Raw genomic sequence first — 18,088 nt, forward strand, 5'->3', positions numbered from 1 at the left:
ACTGCAGGCAGTCTTCACTACTGTTGCAGTTTTCTTTTAATTTCTAACATTCTGTTTTATCCTTTCTTAGTTCTTCCCCATCCCTCTGCAGACATTATGCATCTTCATGGATGATTTTCCGCTGGTGTGGGAGCAAGACAGTCCCCTTCCTCCTCTTCTTGAATATAATTCTCAGGAATAACTATAAAATGTACTGGGATTTCAACATTCTGACATATGGAGGGACTGGCTAGTTTAACGCAGATTATGTTCCAGGCTCCTCCTTAAAACAGGTGTACTTCTAGTTTAGTGAGTCACATGGACCTGGGCTATTTGACTCAAGCAGGGTTTCTCAAGGTCCTTCAGGTGCACAATGAGGGATGAGTGTGCAGCTGAGGCTCCATTCACCACAGGCAGCTTTCCTGAGCCTTAGGGACTGATTCATGATGAGTTCTGGGCTTCACTGTCCATTTCTGCCTGTTTTTATGTAATGCATCCATTTCATGTAACTTATCACATGTCTTTCACCTTACTGGACTCAGAAGAGTTGGTAATCAGTACACAATAAAATTGATTTACAACATATCATTGTATGTTTTCTACTTTCTACATAAGAGTGCTGCAAACATATCTCTTTTTAAAAACTGACCCTATATCGATCAGTTATTTTGAGCTACTTGTTATTAATTACAATACCTATCATATCTAAATCTTATTCTGATGATTACTTCATTTTATTAAATTATATTTTAACAAGTCCTATTGTAATTTGCAGTTGAAAGCTAAATATGTATTAAGGATTGATCATAATCTATCCACAAATTAGTCCATAGTAAACATTTTCTGTATACACAGATGCCAGAGATTTCAGATTCCTCTGTTATTGTTTGCTACCTTCTTGAAGGTAGGCATCCCCATGTGTTTTTCCTCAGAGAAAGACCGTATCATCCCTCTCTTTTGGCTGTAATCCACTGTGCTATTCTTGGATCCCTGGAGCATGATGGAAGTGTATGGGAAAGAGGAGTCCAATATGTTTAAATCACAAGTTTTAGTAGTCCTATGTATATCCTCCAAGAACACATATTTCATTTTTTTCTCCAGTAATACAATTTTCCCCTCATGATGAAAGCTTTCTTATGTTGTGACCATGACAAGCTGGTAGGATTCCAGGAGGTAAGGCTCACAAAAAGTTGCAGAGGAACATGGTGTTTCTTACTTACCCAAGAGACATTCATCCTCATGTTTTCTATATTCAATCCACCCCTTCACTGTACAAAATAAGAATGTAAGAGTTCCTGCTAGTTTATAACTCTGGTAGTTTCTTCCCTGGGGCTTGTATCTCTCTAAACACATCTGTCTCTCTAGATTTTATGGTAGTAATTTACAGTGAAACCTTTGTTATATCCAAAAAAATTGTTTGTTTGTTCAGCTCCTACTTGTAAGTAAGGGAAGATAGTTTCCAAGTTCTTTCCAAAAAAGTCCTTAAAACTCATGCAAAAAAAGTGATGCTTTATAATTATTTTGAAAAACTAAGCATTGAACCTCAGCAGAATGGTTAGGATATGGTCCCTTCTCTACTCTGTATAAGATGAAGCCTTCCAAAACTAATGAACTACAGCAACTTGATGCACAGCCAAGGTTAGTTATAAGAAAGAACATTTTCCAATCTAAGCTTCAATTCTAATGTGCTATGTTTTGCAAATGGTTATAGGTACAAAAGTTCAAATAAGATAAATCTCAGTAATGAACTGTATCAATCATAATCCAGCTTGGAAATGGTGGGAAGCTCATCATCTTTGTTTGAAATGTGCAGCAGTACAGTTTTTGATAGTCTCCATGAAATTATAGCAAATCATAAATTTTCTCTTTTTCTTCTTCCTATTTTATAACATGTCAAAGTGAACTTTTGTTAATGTCTATGAAGTAAGAATTTCCATTAATGTCTATGAAATGAGACATTCTGACTCTGAAAGAGTCAGAAAGAGGTCATCTTCTGCAGCTCCAAACACATAAATGTCTTGTTATCAATTTTACCCATGATTTTGGAGGAGAAGATTAATTGGTATAGGAAGATGAGTTGCCTCAATTCTGAAGAAATCATTAGTTACAGTAGCCAAGTTGAAATCTTAGAGACAGTTGTTGGAGTTTGATTAAATTCAAGAGCTAAGATGACAACTGAAGATTATTTAACTCTATTTTTCCTTCCTTCCCTTCCTTCCTTCCCTTCCTTCCTTCCTTCCTTCCTTCCTTCCTTCCTTCCTTCCTTCCTTCCTTCCTTCCTTCCTTCCTTCCCTTCCCTCCCTCCCTCCCTCCCTCCCTCCCTCCCTCCCTCCCTCCCTCCCTCCCTCCCTCCCTCTCTCCCTCTCTCTCTCTCTCTCTCTCTCTCTCTCTCTCTCTCTCTCTCTCTCTCTCTCTCTCTTTCTCTCTTTCTCTCTTTCTCTCTTTCTCTCTTTCTCTCTTTCTCTCTCTTCTTTCTTTCTCTCTTTCTTTCTTTCTTTCTTTCTTTCTTTCTTTTCTTTCTTTCTTTCTTTCTTTCTTTCTTTCTTTCTTTCTTTCTTTCTTTCTTTCTTTCTTTCTTTCTTTCTTTCTTTCCATGAAACTCTTATCTCCAATTATGCACTAAAAAGCTGCAAATGGAGCTGTGGCTTAAGTGGTAGCATTCTAGTCTTGAGCAAAAATGCTCCAAGGGAGCACCCTGAATTCAAGCATGCATGTGCGCGCATGCACCTGTGCGCGCGCGCGCGCGCGCACACACACACACACACACACACACACACACACACACACACACTCACAATCCAGAGACATTTCCTGGCAGTTCTTCCCATATATAAAATCTGATCTATGAGGAAGTTATAGATCCTTTCTTAATTCTATTGTAATTTTCTATTTGTTCTCCTAAATGCCAGGCACAAGTAGCTCATGCTTATAACCTTAACTATTCAGGAAACTGAGATTTGGCGGATCAATGTTCAAAAACCGCTAAGGCAGAAAAGTTTGTAATATTTTTATCTTCAAAATAACCAGCAAAAAGCAACTGGCAGAAGTAGCCTAGTAAACAACCTGAGTAAGCATGAGGTTTAAATCTTGGTATGAGAAAGGGAGAGAGAGAGAGAGAGAGAGAGAAGAAACAATAGCTAAAAATGACAGAAAGTATATTCTGTGCTCAAGCAGGATCCTAAAAGTTTTGTATATTTACTAACTGACTCGACTGTGAGATAATCTTATTTTTATTGCCATTTATATTAATCAATGTTTCATTACTATAACAGAATACCTGAGGCAGGCAGGCTACTTTTCAAAAGAAAGAGGTTTGTTTTGGATCATACTTCCAGAGGTATACAGTCTAGGAACCTCCTGGTAGAGGCAGAGTATCATGTGACTTAAGAACTCAAGTGTAGTTGCCTGACTAGTCTCTCCCCTCTTATAAAGCTCCCAGGATGCAAATTCTCTCTAGTGACTTTATCTAATCTTAGTCACTTCACAAACTCACAATAAGGATTGAATTTTGTCAGAAAAGCCTTAGTGGGTGCTTTGAGCATATGCAAACTATTAGTATGATTTTACAGAAAAAGAACTTTGACATCTGAAGTTGCATATGTCCCTAGAAGGGAGCACAAGGCATACACCTGAGCAATTTCAGGCAAGCTTACATTTATGCTCCAAATGCAAGAACCAAATCCAAGTTGGGCATCTGGAGTAATCTATCAAGGGACATATCTTATTGGCTCTGGCTTGGATCACATTAGATCTTTAATTTGCAGCCAGATTGATGTTTGCAAGATGCACATCTCTCTCTCTCTCTCACAATCTACTTTAAAGTATCTTAATGGCTTCTGTTGCTTTTTAATTAAAGTTGGGTATCCTTTCATCACTCATTCTTTCATGGGTTTGGGATTCTTACCTGGCTTTCTGATAAGTTCAGGTCACTTGTGGCATGTGCCAGTTTGGATCATTTTTGTGTAGAATTATCTAGTCCTAAACCAAGTGTCTGTGTCATCTTACTTCTGAATGCTTGAGTGGGTTCAATTGTACTTGTTCAGATGCCAATAGAACTTCTTATCCCATAAGCTTGCTGATGTGAACTTGTCTATTATTCCACACATCAGAGACAAATCTCATCCAATAAGGAAAAAAGAATAAATAGATAAATATCCTAGCTTCTCCACGTACCAGTGGGACATTTCTAATATGTTCAACAGAATCCTTTAGGTTTTCAAAGGGCACAGAAATAGCTCAGTTACCAAAGGACTCATTAGTTTTCATTCTCCATGTCCACCTATCACCTCACTTATACCACTGTGCACAACAAACTATGTGCATCCTAATTTTAATCTCCAAATCAGCTTGTAAAGATACCCAAAGTAGGATAACCCTTCAGTTTCCTCTCTCACAATCCCAGAAACCTGTTTCATAGCATGCAGTTAATGTTCACATGGGTGCACAGAAAGAGATCTGGGGCAGTGTTCACCAAATTCTTGCTTATTGGGAAAGTAGAATTTCAAGTATTACTTTTTCTTAAATTTCAATGGGAATATATTTATTTTTTTAATTAATAAAATTTTGTTGACAAGATGTTATGCAAAAGGGGTACAGTTACATAATAAGGCAGTAAGTACATTTCTTGTGATATCTTATACCCTCGTTTTTCTTTCCCTTTCCTAGGTCAGGTAGGTATATATACAATACCCAGTGTACCAAAATCATATACAGTAACCACATGGCATATGACAAAGGAAATTCACCTAGAAATTTAAATGTAACATCAACAATAGAGTCCTACCGTGTCCTTCTCTTGGAGTTGTTTTTGCTTATCCTCGTCTTATGTGATCATATGTACATAGCTGTTGAGCTATTGTGATCCACTGATAGGTTTATTCTAGACCTTTTTATGTTTAGTAGTTGTTTGGTTTTAGATATATAATGTAAGGTCGCTGACCCAAACCTGTGGAAATATCATTTGAAAAGTTTTTTGTTTCACAGACCTTGTCTCCACTGTCCCCCACACCCCAATAGTCATATATCAAGGAGATCATGCCCCTTTGTTCTCTGTGTTCTAGGCTTATCTCGCTCAACATTATTTGTTCAAATTCTGACCATTTTCCTGTGAATACCAATATTTCACCATTTCTAATTGTTATGTAGTATTCCATTGTGTATCGGTACATTTTTTGGATCCATTCATCTGTAGAGGGGCATCTGAGTTGTTTCCATATTTTGGCTATTGTGAATTGTGCAGCGATAAACATGGATGTGCAGGTGTCTTTTTGATATACTGAGACCTGTTGTTCAGGATAGATGCCTAGGAGTGGTATAGCTGGGTCATAGGGTATGTCTATGCTCAGCTTTTTGAGGAACCTCCATACTGTTCTCCAAAGTGGTTGTACTAATTTGCACTGCCACCAACAGTGGAGAAGGGTTCCTCTTTCCCTGCATCCCCTCCAGCATTTGTTGTTGGCTGAGTTCAGAGTATAGGCCATTCTAACTGGAGTGAAGTGGTATGTCAGGGTTGTTTTTATTTGCATTTCTTTTATTGCCAGGGATGTTGAACATTTCCTCATATGTTTCTTTGCCATTTTTATCTCTTCTCCTGTGAAGTCTCTCTTTAGCTCCTTTGCCCATTTAATAATACAAGACCTTTGATACAAAAGCCTGGAATCATAAGGTTTCATGCTTTCATTTAACTGTCCTGCTCATGGCTTGTGCCCTATCACTTGAGATAGTAGTCTAGTCTGCATTTTATTTCTATGTAAAAAAGTTATCACAAAGAAAAGATTAAGGAGATATTCTGATATGGTATATATGTATCAAAATGATAACATGATCTATGGTGATTATATATAATTACCAATTAAAATAAAATAAACTTGTACAGAATATAATATTCTAATCTAAATAATGTATTATCTAAGCAATGAAGGTTCCATTCATATTTTCATATCATTATTCATGTTTTAACTGAAAGAAATGGCTGAATTTTCTTTGTAGTAGTGGAGATATTAAATTACCACAAACCTAAGAAAGTCCCTTTACTCTTTTGCATAGGATTTTTCTAGAATAAAAATATTTATATGCAGTTTGCAAATGAGTTGGTATTGTGTCATACTTGACTTTTTTTCTTAAAATAGATTTTATTTGAGTGCCATTTGTTCTTCACTATGAAGTCTAAATTAGAAAATACCTAATTATCTTGGTGTCTATATTTCATAGCACAACATTAGCATTTTACAGCCACTTTTTAGCTGCTATAAACAGACATTTGAAGAAGGAAAGAATATAGCTAAATTTAGATAAAGTACTGTTGAAGTATGGCCTCAAGCTAACATGGGATTAATGGCTTTCTCCTCTCTCTCTCTCTCTCTCTCTCTCTCTCTCTCTCTCTCTCTGATTGAAGGCAAAGTAAAAATAGAAACAGCAAGCGCTTAATCCCGTGAGTGGGGTCCAAACAATACTCAGATATACCATTATGGTTAAAGGAACTGTTCCAAGCTGTACTGTTTCCATACCACTGGACAAGCTGTACAGAAATATCTACTTTTAAAAATAAACCACATCAAGAGAATAGGATTCATGTGAACATCAGATAATAAATATTTAGGGAATTACTGCCAAAAGTGAATTTTAATCAGTAGAATTAGTTCCTTTTATTAATAAAAGATTCACTGATGCCATAAAACAACTTTTGTACTTTTTGCTCTAAAAATTAACTTATAATACATCAGTAAGAACAATATATTGTGGAAATACAAACTGCTAAAAATTAACATAACACATCAGAAGAACAATATGTTATGAAAATACAGAGTACTGGGAATGCAAACAAACCTCTGTTCTGCAAGAGAATAGATATGGTAATAAATCAAATTCATTATTGTACTCAATTTTAAGGACTAAAAATTAATATTTTATTTTGGAAGATGGTAGTTCAGTGAAGGTGACATTCATGCAGTGTGACAGATTTGTAGAGTGCCAAAATATGAAGGTTCACACCCTTCTAGTAACAAGTAATTATCCTGTTGGAGAAATGAGCAAACATCCAAAGACCTAAAAATAAAGTTAAAATATTCAGAGTATAACTTATTACAAATATGATTTTAAAAAATGAAAATAGCCTAAGTGCTCAATCATTGACTAAGTGCTCAATCATAGAAGACAGGTAACGTAAAGAATAATGAAAATCTGCAGTCTTTGGAAATAATAATGAATATATAATCATTGACAGAAACATGTTCAGAATCTGTTGTTACCTAAACCAACATGTTACTGGATTGTGGTTTCTGTTTTGGTATGCAAACAGTTTGAAATCAACAGTACATCCCCAAACAAAAAAACTAAATCATTAACAACTTTTCGTAAATCATCAGAGAAGTAAGATCACAGAGAAAACTGTCCACCAAATTGGAGAGACAGACCAGCAGCCAGGGAGCATCTCAAGCTGTCATAGCAGAAACCATGAGCACAAATCTCCATGGGAACCAGAGCAGAAGCCTCCATGGAAACTGGTACTTGGGTATGCAAGCCAGGGCTGTAACTGAATTGCTGGAGGCTCACTCTGGACAAGTCTGACTTGAGTACTTCAGGGATGCTCAGTCACAGGAAAGACCCAATACTTTACTGAATTCTACCTTACTAAAGGCCTTACTAAGTTCCCTTAGTGAATATCTGAGAAAGATCCCCTAGGACTTATAATAGGGAAAGAGAAAAACACAGCCAGTTTGAAACACATAAAAGTGCTCTGTTTCTTCTAAAATAGCTTGCACTGAAGAGACACTGTTTTATCAGAGCCTAACCTAATGGGTTTAGTTTTGTTTCTAAGCCTAACTTATCCAGAGAAGGAAAATACCCAACTCCAACACCCTCTTACTGTTTGTCTTCTGTAAGAAGAAACAATTCTGAGAAGCATCTTTGAAACTCACAGTCCAAGGCCAACAACCCATCAAAAAATGAGCAGTAGTTATTGGATCTACATACAGAATTCTTCCTCTCTCTCCACAAAATGAAATCACAGCATTCTAAAAACTAGGATGAAGCAAAAGCAGCAGGCAGAGGCAGTTAATGGAGATAAACACTTATGTTTAAAGAGAAGAAAGGTCTTGAATTAAGCAACTTAATCCGAAAGAACATCCCCAACCTATTTTATGAAGATATCATCCTGATTCTAAAACCAGAACAAGGTATCGTGAAAAAGAACATAAAATCCAAGGTGCCTAATGAATATAGATGACTAGTTCCTCAACAAAGCACTAGCAAATGGAGTCTCAAAGCACATCATACATGATGACTAAGTTTTACTATGAAGGGATCCATCCCTGAGATACAAGGATAACTTTACAGATAAAAACCAGTTAGTACAAACACCAGATTAAGAGACTGAAGGAAAAAATCCATAAGATTATCTCAGCAGAAGTAGTAAAGTATTTGGCAAGATTTAGTAGATTTTTATAGAAAATCTTCAACAAATATGAATTAGAAGAAAATTATCTCAACGTAATAAATGTTGTATAGGAGAAGCCTGCATTATCATACTCAAACGTAAACACTGAAATCTTTTCCACCAAGGTCAGAAACAAGGCAAGGCAACTCCCTCTCACTCCTTGTCTGAAGCAAGACGCTGAAAGTTCCAGTTAGATCATGAAAAAGAAGTTAAAGTTTTCTAAAGAAGAAAGAAGAAAAATGGAATAATCCTATCTAAAGCAAAACCTAAAGACCCTACCAAAAGAATTAGAAATAATAGATCAACTCAGTAAACTTTCCCAATATAAAATCAAACCACCAAAAAATGTTGTTTCTGAATACTTAAAATGAACTCTCTGTAAAGAACAGTATGAAAATGTGATTTTACATTGCACCAAGATAATAAAATACCAGGAGTAATCATAAGTAAGGAGGTAGAAGGCCTACGTACAGAAAATTGATGAAAGAAATCAAATAAGAGACAATCAAATAGAGAGATATGTCTGGTCATGGATTGGAAGCCAGTATTGTTAAAATGTCCATGTCCATATTGGTCAATCAATCACTATCAGATCTGACTTGTATATTTTTTTCAGAGACATAAAAAATTCTAAAACTCACATCCAACAGCAAGGTTCTAAATAGACAAATCATATTTGAGAAAGAATAACTATATATTGCATAACATCTGTTAGTTGTACAGCAGACCAAGTTCATTGTGATATTTCCAAACATGCATTCAAAATACCCAGGTCAAAGTCACTCCTTCAATCTCTTCCTAATTTCCTTCACCCATTTAATGTAAAATTTTATTTATATTTTAAATTTTTATCTTTAAGTACTTGTATCTTTAAGTACCCCTTTCCTCAATTATCTTAATATTGTGTAATATGCATTAAATTTTATGAGTATATCCCCCCCTTCCCTTTTTCATTCCTCTGCCTCTCCCCTTGATCCCAGCCCCTCATTTTTAAGAACCCATTCCTGGTGTTTATTTTGTCTGACTGTAAGTTTCCCTTTCTCAGGAATTAAATCATTTGAGTTCTCCACGGAATCTACCATATTTTAGTTAATATACTTTTGTAGACTTGGATTCCATTCTGAATTGTAATTCAGCTGGGAACTGATGGCTCATGCCTGTAATCCAAGCTACTTGCGAGGCTGAGCTCTGATGATCATAGTTCAAAGTCAGTGAGACTGGTACCTTTAGCCACCAAGAAAGTGGAGGTGTGGATCAATTGGTAGAGTGCTAGCCTCGAACAAACTCAGGGACAGTGGCCAGACCCTTAGTCTCTCTCTCTCTCTCTCTCTCTCTCTCTCTCTCTCTCTCTCTCTCTCTCTCTCTCTCTCACACACACCACAATTCTAGTACTTGAATATTCTATTTTATGCTTTCATATGATGTACTTCTACCATATTTATCTTCATTTACCTCTCCAATCTCCCATCCCCTTCCTCTTGTATCCGCCTCCCTAACAGTCTGTTTTGCTTTCCTGTCCAATTTTTCATATATTAGTGTGCATTATTTGAACCTTGTGCACCATCACGGTAACTCACATATGTATATATTGTAATTTTTCCAGAATGATCTCCCCTGTTGCTTTTGTTTTCTGCTAGTGGGAATGTGAAATGGTGTAGCTGCTATAAAAAAAATTACAGAATTCCCCCACAAGATTAAAATAGAACAGCTATATGATTCAGCAGTCACATTTTGAGTATTTACACGAAAGAACTGAAATAAAAGTTTTAAAGAGATATTAGCACTCATGTTCATTGTTGGGTTATTCATAGTAAATAGTAATAAACTATCAGTAGATGAAATGGTACAAAAATATGGTATAGGCATGCAAAAATAGTATTCAGGTATAGGAAAAAAGTTGAAATCTGAATGAAAGAATACAAATGGACCTTAAGAATATTCAGTAAGTGCAATAAACTAATGACAGAAAGATAACTCTTGCACAATTCCACCACTCATATTGAATAGGTACATTTAGTTAAGAAGTTAAATAGTTCAGTAGATGAGTTAAAGCCTAGGGCTCCTGAGAAGCATTGTTGGCTTGCTCAGCAAAGACCAAACTGTGGAAAATGAAAGCTTGCTTCAAAATGTAGATGCAGAAAACAGAATGTCCTGCCCAGACCCTTCCAGTTCTGCCTGATGTTTTTATTGTTTGTTCATTTGCTTGCTTTTGGTGCTGGTACTAGGGCTTGCATTCTTATTTAAGAGAATGAGAATTCTGGACATTGTGTATTTTGCTCAGCATTTTTACCCATAGTTATCACTCCATGACTTGAGCCATATCTGGAATTCCAGCATTGTGCTGGTTAATTGAAGATAAGAGTCTCTAAGATTTATCCACCTAAGCTAGCTTTCAGTTCATCTCAGCTTCCTGAGTAGCTAGGATTACAAGTGTGAACCACCATTTTCCAGCACCCATAATCTTAATGGGATCAGGGATAAGAGAGATCTAATTGAAAATGATACTCTGAAGTCACAGGTTCACCGTGATTCATCAGATATTCTGTGATTGTCCCCTGTCCTGGGCCTCATTTGTATAGATGGGACCAATCAGAGTACAGCCCAGGTTATTTAAAAACCTCTAGACACAGCCACCGGGGGAGGGAGGGAGTAAAGTCAAAGTAGAAGCAATCTTTAACTGGGACAGGTCTCTCTTGAGTAAAACTTTTGTTACTCACTCTTTTTAATCATTCATTTTATTCTTGGAGTTTGTGAAACAAGGAGCTGACAATGGTAACAGTCACCGGTGAAGCTTTAACACTAGTAGATGCTTCCTGCTGGCAAGCTTCAACACAAGTGGTCCATGCCTTTCACAAGAGCCAGAAGGCAGTAAAGCAAATGGGCTCTGCCTAACTGAAATGCAGCAGAAAAGCAAAACGAAACAAGAAAAAAAAACCACTTGAATCAATATACATTATCTAAAATATTCAAAGTCACAAAATTAAACAGTGAAGTGGTGGTTACTAGTGGATGGATGGAGAATATGGAGAATTACTGGTCAACAGGCAGGAAGTTACAGTCCAGCCAGGTAAATAAAGCTCTAAGATCTGCTCAACTTTGTATCTATAGTTAATAATAATGTATATGGAATCAAAATTGTTATGAGGGTAGAGTTCGGGTTAAATGTTTTACAATAATTAAAAAAATGTGATGAGATAAAAATATTTGAAGACAATAAATGTTAAAGGAATTCGTTGTGACTACATTTGCCTTACGAGAAATGTTAAAAGAAGTTCTTAGCACTCAGAACATGAATACACTCAGTGAAAGAAAGAGTTAGAGAAAAAAATATGAGGCAAACAAAGCTTTTGTCTTATCTTTAACATAGGATAGTTTGTTCATTTTAATAATAGCAAAAATATATTCCATTATGTATGGTTATGAATATATCTTGTGTTCCACACACTTAAGAATGTTTTCATATGAGCAAAGAAAGATTAAATAAAAAATAGATGATTTAAGGCAGGTACTGGTCACTCATGTCTGTAATCCTAGATACTCAGGAGGCTGAGATCTGAGCATCAAAGTTCAAAGCCACCTGTGGCAGGAAAGTCCTTGAGATTCTTATTCCCAGTTAACTCCCAGAAAACTGAACATGGTACTGTGGTACAAAGTGATAGAGTGCTAGCCTTGAGTGAAGAAGCTCAGAGACAGTGCCCAGGTCCAGAGTTCAAGCTACACAACTGACACATGCACATACCCCAAAAAGCTCAGAGACAGTGCCCAGGCCCTGAGTTCAAATCCCACAACTGACACATGCACACCTTCACAAAAGCTCCCACTTACTGAAACAAAACTAATACAAGTAAATTCAATGAAAGTAAAACAATAAAACCAAAAGGTAGTTCTTTACAAAGATCAAGTGTGCACACTGATTAAATGCATGCCTGTAATCCTAGCTACTAGAGAGACTAAGATCTGATGATGACAATGCAAAGCTAACCTAAGCAAGAAGGTCATTAAAACTATTAGTACCAGCTAAGCAGAAAAAAGCCAGAGCTGAGCTATGGCTCAAAGTAATGGAGCCTTGAGTAAAATAATTTAGGACAAGAGCCCGGGCTTTGAATTCAAGACCTTTGATCTGTGCAAAAAAAAAAAAATTAAAAAATTAAGTAAATAAAGCATTTTTTTAAAAAGAAAGAACTGATGACTCTATCTAGTATGAAAAAGAAAAGGAGAGGATAGCAGTCACTAATTTCATAAGCAGAGAAAATTAATATGAATGAAAAAATATTAAAATGATAATAATGAAATAATAATAACAATATACTCATAGATTTGATAGCAGACATAATATACCAGTTCCTGACAGACACATTCTGCCAGTGAAGAAATTGCTTATGTCTTCTTTTTGAAATGCACTTGAGTAGGAGTGTATTTATTAAGGACATTGAATTCAGGGCTAATAGCCTTACAAAGTAGAAAGAATGAGGCTGATGTGTGGTTAACAGAGAATCCTACTCTACACACAAGGAGAAAAGTATACCAACGGTGACAGTCTTTTACAGAAGACAGAAGTGGAGAGAATATTTTCCAGCTGATTCTATGAAGCCAATATTACCTCATTCATGTGACATCACCACAAGAAAGCTATCAGCCAGTATATCCTGAAGAGAAATGTAAGGTTTTCAACAAATACTAGAAACCAAATCCAACTATGCATACAACAGTTATACATCATGATCAGGGGAATTATCCCCAATATACAAATCTTATTAAATATTGGAAAATTAATAAGTAGATCAGGGGAATTATCCCCAATATAAAAATCTTATTAAATACTGGAAAATCAATAAGTAAAATCCATCATACTAATGAGATAAAAAGGAAGGAAAAAAATCATCTGGCTCTATCAATTAATGCAGAAAAAATATTTGACAAAATCCAAAAACCTAATCTTGAGTTGTTTTTAAAAGAAACATCCTCTTAGCACAAATCTCCCAACACACAGGAAATAGAGGGAAGTAACAATTAAGTAACAACTACTGTAAATAAGTAACAATTAAGGTAAAATATCTCCTTAGCTAACACAAACCTAAAGGTGAGATCTGCAAAGATAAGGGAAAAAAGGGCGTTTGTTGTCTCTCAATACTGCTTCTCAATTTATTATTGAATGTTCTAGCATTTAATACCAAAAAACAAGAAAAATGATTGAAAGGTATACAGATTGGGAACAAAGAAATAAAGCTGTCTTCATTTATATATGACAATCTCTACAATGACTGTCCAAAAATCTGCACTAGTAAGTCATGTTAATCAGGTCCTACGATATGAGGAAAATATGAAAAAGCCATTTCCCTGTATACTAGCAAAGGATAAACAGATGTGAAATTACAAACTATTATATTAGCATTAAAACCACCCAAAATCTATTCCTGAGTATAATTCTAGCAAAGTACATACACAAATACATGAGAAAAACTACACAAGTGCTGACAGAAATAAAGGGACTAAATAAAAGACATTCCCTGTTTGTAGATAGAATGTCAAGATGTCAAAATATCAATTCTGATCAATTTGAACTATAGGTACAACGTGATACCAATCTAAGTCCCTCTAGGTTTCTCTGTGGATACTGGTAAACTGATTCTGAAGTTCACATAGACAGGCAACAGTCAGCTGAATATCAAAAGAGATCAAAATTGGTAAACTGGTACTACGAAGATAATTTGATACCTAGTCAAAGACTAGGCAGATTAATGGTAAGGAAGAGAAGCACAGAAACCACCCTTGTCAATGTGGTAAGTTTTTCTGCAACCATGGAGCAAAGAAAGTACAACACAGCAAAAAGCCTTTTCCACATATGTAAATGAGCCAGTGCCCATTTACATAAAATACATGGAAACCTACTCATTGAAAATATAGAATTAGAATTATATTAATTATGCAAATGAATAAGTTCCAATATCATGCATATGTCATGCTTTGCTCATATTCACCTTCTCTTCTATCCTCTGCCTTTTTCTATCTCCATCCGTTTCCATCCTCTAGTTTCAGGATATTGTTTATTTTTAGAAAAATCTTAACATAAACCTAACACCCTCTGGGTAAATAGGCAAATGGAAAAACTACAAAACTCAATATGATAACACGAGAAAAAAAACCTAGGTGACCTTTATATGGTAATAATTCTTTATATGGGGACAGTAAAGGCATAATTTGTGACAGAAATAACCAGTAAGTTAGACTTGGTTAAATGAAAATTTCTTTTCTCTAAAAGAGAATATCAGGAGAATAGAAGATACAACAGAAACAATATTTGTAAAAGGCACATCTCTTAGTTATCCAAAATAATAAAGAACACTTAAAAACTCAAGAATTTAAAAAAGAATAATATAATTTTAAGTGTCAAAAAAATAAGACACACCTTACCATGCTTGTGTGTGTGTGTGTGTGTGTGTGTGTGTGTGTGTGTGCTGTATGTCATCAGGGAAAGGCAGATTACACTGACAAAGAAATGTTATTACCACCTAATAAAACGGCTAAAATTTGCACAGTGATAACACTAAATACTGTTGAGGCTACGGAGCACCAATGACACATACTCATTGCTGGTGGGAGTGAACCATAAATATGCCCACTTTCCAGTGTTACTTACAGTGATAACACTAAATACTGTTGAGGCTACGGAGCACCAATGACACATACTCTTGCTGGTGGGAGTGAACCATAAATATGCCCACTTTCCAGTGTTACTTACAAAATGACACGATCTCAGTATATAATTCAGCAACATGTTCCTTGATATTTACCCAGGGGAGCTGGAATTTATGTCAGCACAGTAACCTCCATGAGGTTATTTATAGGAGCTTTTATCAAATTTAACAAAATTTGGGAGCATCAAAAATTTCCTTTCAGAAAATGAATGGATAAAAGGCTAGTACATCCGGACTACCACTGAAGAGAGCAATCAAACCATAAAACACATGCAGGAAGCTTAAATGCATAGTATTTGGTGAGATAAGCCAATCTGTAAATACTATGCACTACAGATAAATGCTGTATTCTAAATACATGGCATCACAAGAAAAAAAAAAACTACGGGTAAAGCAAAGAAGGAAAGAAAATCAGTGATTGACTTGGGTTAGGAGAGAGAGGAGGATGCATAAGTGGCTCACAGAAGACTTGAAGGGGGAAAAAAATCCAAATTAAAAAAAAATCCTATTCAGTATGATACTATAATAAAAGATACATGCACTTCCACTTGTGAAGGGGTGGGGGGAACCTACTCAGAGTAACCTTTAGAATAAATGATGGATTTTGTGTGTCAGTGCAGGTTAATCAGTTATAACAAATGCATTGCTCAGATGCAAGATGTGATACTGATGACTGGAGAGGCTTGAACCTGTAGTGGGAGAACTACCCTACTCCATGTGACTGTGAATCTAAAACTTCTCTAACAGATAAAATTACAGAGAAGAAAAAAATATGTTTCAAATATTATGTAGACTTATAACATAAAGTTTAACAAGGATAAACATGCTGGGATATATATTTATATCGATAAACTTCATCTGACAAAATGTGAATGGTATACACACAACTGGAAAATGTGATTGCTTCAGAAGAACATAAGTATAAAGTTCTTTTCCCCTTCTATTTTAAACTACCTATAGTTTCTGTTTTTGTTTTGTAATAAATTTTACATAAATACGATACAACTCAGCTATTTACATTTTTGACACTTTGGACAAGTCTTTTTATCATTTTTCTTTGTATTTTAGTAAAACTATTGAGAGACAGAACATATGAACAGATAACAACAGGTAATAAACACATGAGAGGTTCTACTTGCAGGAGACTTGATTCTTACTAATGCCTCTATTACTATTTATTTGTATTTGACCTTGAATAAATCACAGAACTCTTTAGTTTTTATTTAATACAAAGCACACTCATTTGAAAGCTTCTTAGCTATATGAGAAATAATCTATTCTATGTGTTTAGAATACTTGTTTCAACTTAAAATATGTGGTTTCATCAGAAGAAATGGAACAGGAAACATGAAGTAGATGTTTATCAATGGAGAGAAAGGAAAAACAATACAATCACAAACTCAGCCCTGACTCAGGTAGAATGTTAAGACTCTTATTGAGACTGTTAAGAAAGGAAAATCAAGAATACATAGGAAAAGAGAGTAAGAAGTTGGCCAGGTTACTCAAGGAAAAATGTAGGCCAGGAAAAGTCAAGTATTGAAACCAATTAAAGTTGGGTGCCATGTTGCTGAGCCCCAAGGACCAACGGAAATTACATTGAAGATGGACATTACAGAATTTAACCTTAATAACATTCAGAAAGTAGAAATAAGTTCTAGCCCTTTATGGTAAGTCCACAAATACATGCTTGAGGGCAGACACCGTTATTAGTGGTCCTCAAAGAGGAACTAGGCACATGGATCATCACAAAACCTTGAGGTCCTGAAGCAGCTCAAATAAGGTCACTTTTCTGAGTTTCTGGAAAGGTTTTGCAAAGGAAGAACAGAAAATATTGGACCATCTGACACTCCTGACTCTTTGGAAGAAATAGTTAATTTCTATACTTTGTTCAAAATAAATCTATTTAAGTATTAATAGAGAACAAGTGAAGGAGAACGGCTATCTTAAGAACCTTATTTTTAGGATTTCCAGTGGAAAGAAAAATTATTTTCTCTACCCATGGCCAATGAGACCAGAAGAAGTAATGATATGGTAAGTTCCTATAATGGTTGATAGGAAATTTAGACTAGAGCTTTTTATTCTCCTAGCTATGAGTTAGTTAGCTTTTTTTTTTTTTTTTTTTTTTTTTTTTTTTTTTTTTTTGCCAGTTCTGGGTCTTGGACTCAGAGGCTGAGCACTGTCCCTGGCTTCTTTTTGCTCATGCTAGCAATCTACCACTTGAGCCACAGTGCCATTTCTGGTCTTTTCTGTTTATTCGGTGCTGAGGAATCAAACCCAGGGCTTCATGCATGCTAGGCAAGCACTCTACCACTAAGCCACATTCCCAGCCCCGAGTTAGTTAGCTTTCTATTACTGTTCTGAAAGAGTTGAGATAAGAAAAGGTTTGGGCTAATGCTTTTGATAATCACTCCATGGTAAGTGGATCCATTGCTTTGGGGCAGGTACAAGTGGTATGTTATATATAGTAGGAGCTTGTGGCTTTTCGCCTCATGGCAAATGGGAGTGGGCGGCTCAGCTGGCTCTCCCAGGCTCGCACAATGTGGTGGGGAGCCTCCGGCAGGGGAGGGGCTTGTCAGAGGCCATCCGCCATGCCCGTCTGCCATGTGTTCTGGGGCAGGGGCGTTTGGCTGGTGACCTGGGGAACTTGGCCCAGGCCCCTCCCTCCCTGGGCAGTGGAAGGGCTGTCTCCCACACCCCCTCCACGATGTTCCCTCCCAGATGCTTCCCCGGCTCTCCTTTGAGGGGCCTGGGGAGAGTCAAGCCTTAGGGCAGAGAGGATTGTGTAGAGCCCAGGAGGGGGCTCCACCCCTAAGCTAACTTCCTTCCATTTTATCATTTGTTCTACTCCATCCCAAGTAGCCAGGCTGAAAAGGTCAGCGGATACCACCCGGGGCGCAGCGTGCTTACAGGCTTCCCAGACCCTCTTGGCTGGGAGTCCGAGATCTCCAAACCTACATTTTGTAGCATGAATCGCAGCGCT

The sequence above is a fragment of the Perognathus longimembris genome, chromosome 2 (genome assembly GCF_023159225.1).
Source record: "Perognathus longimembris pacificus isolate PPM17 chromosome 2, ASM2315922v1, whole genome shotgun sequence".
Lineage (NCBI taxonomy): Eukaryota > Metazoa > Chordata > Mammalia > Rodentia > Heteromyidae > Perognathus > Perognathus longimembris.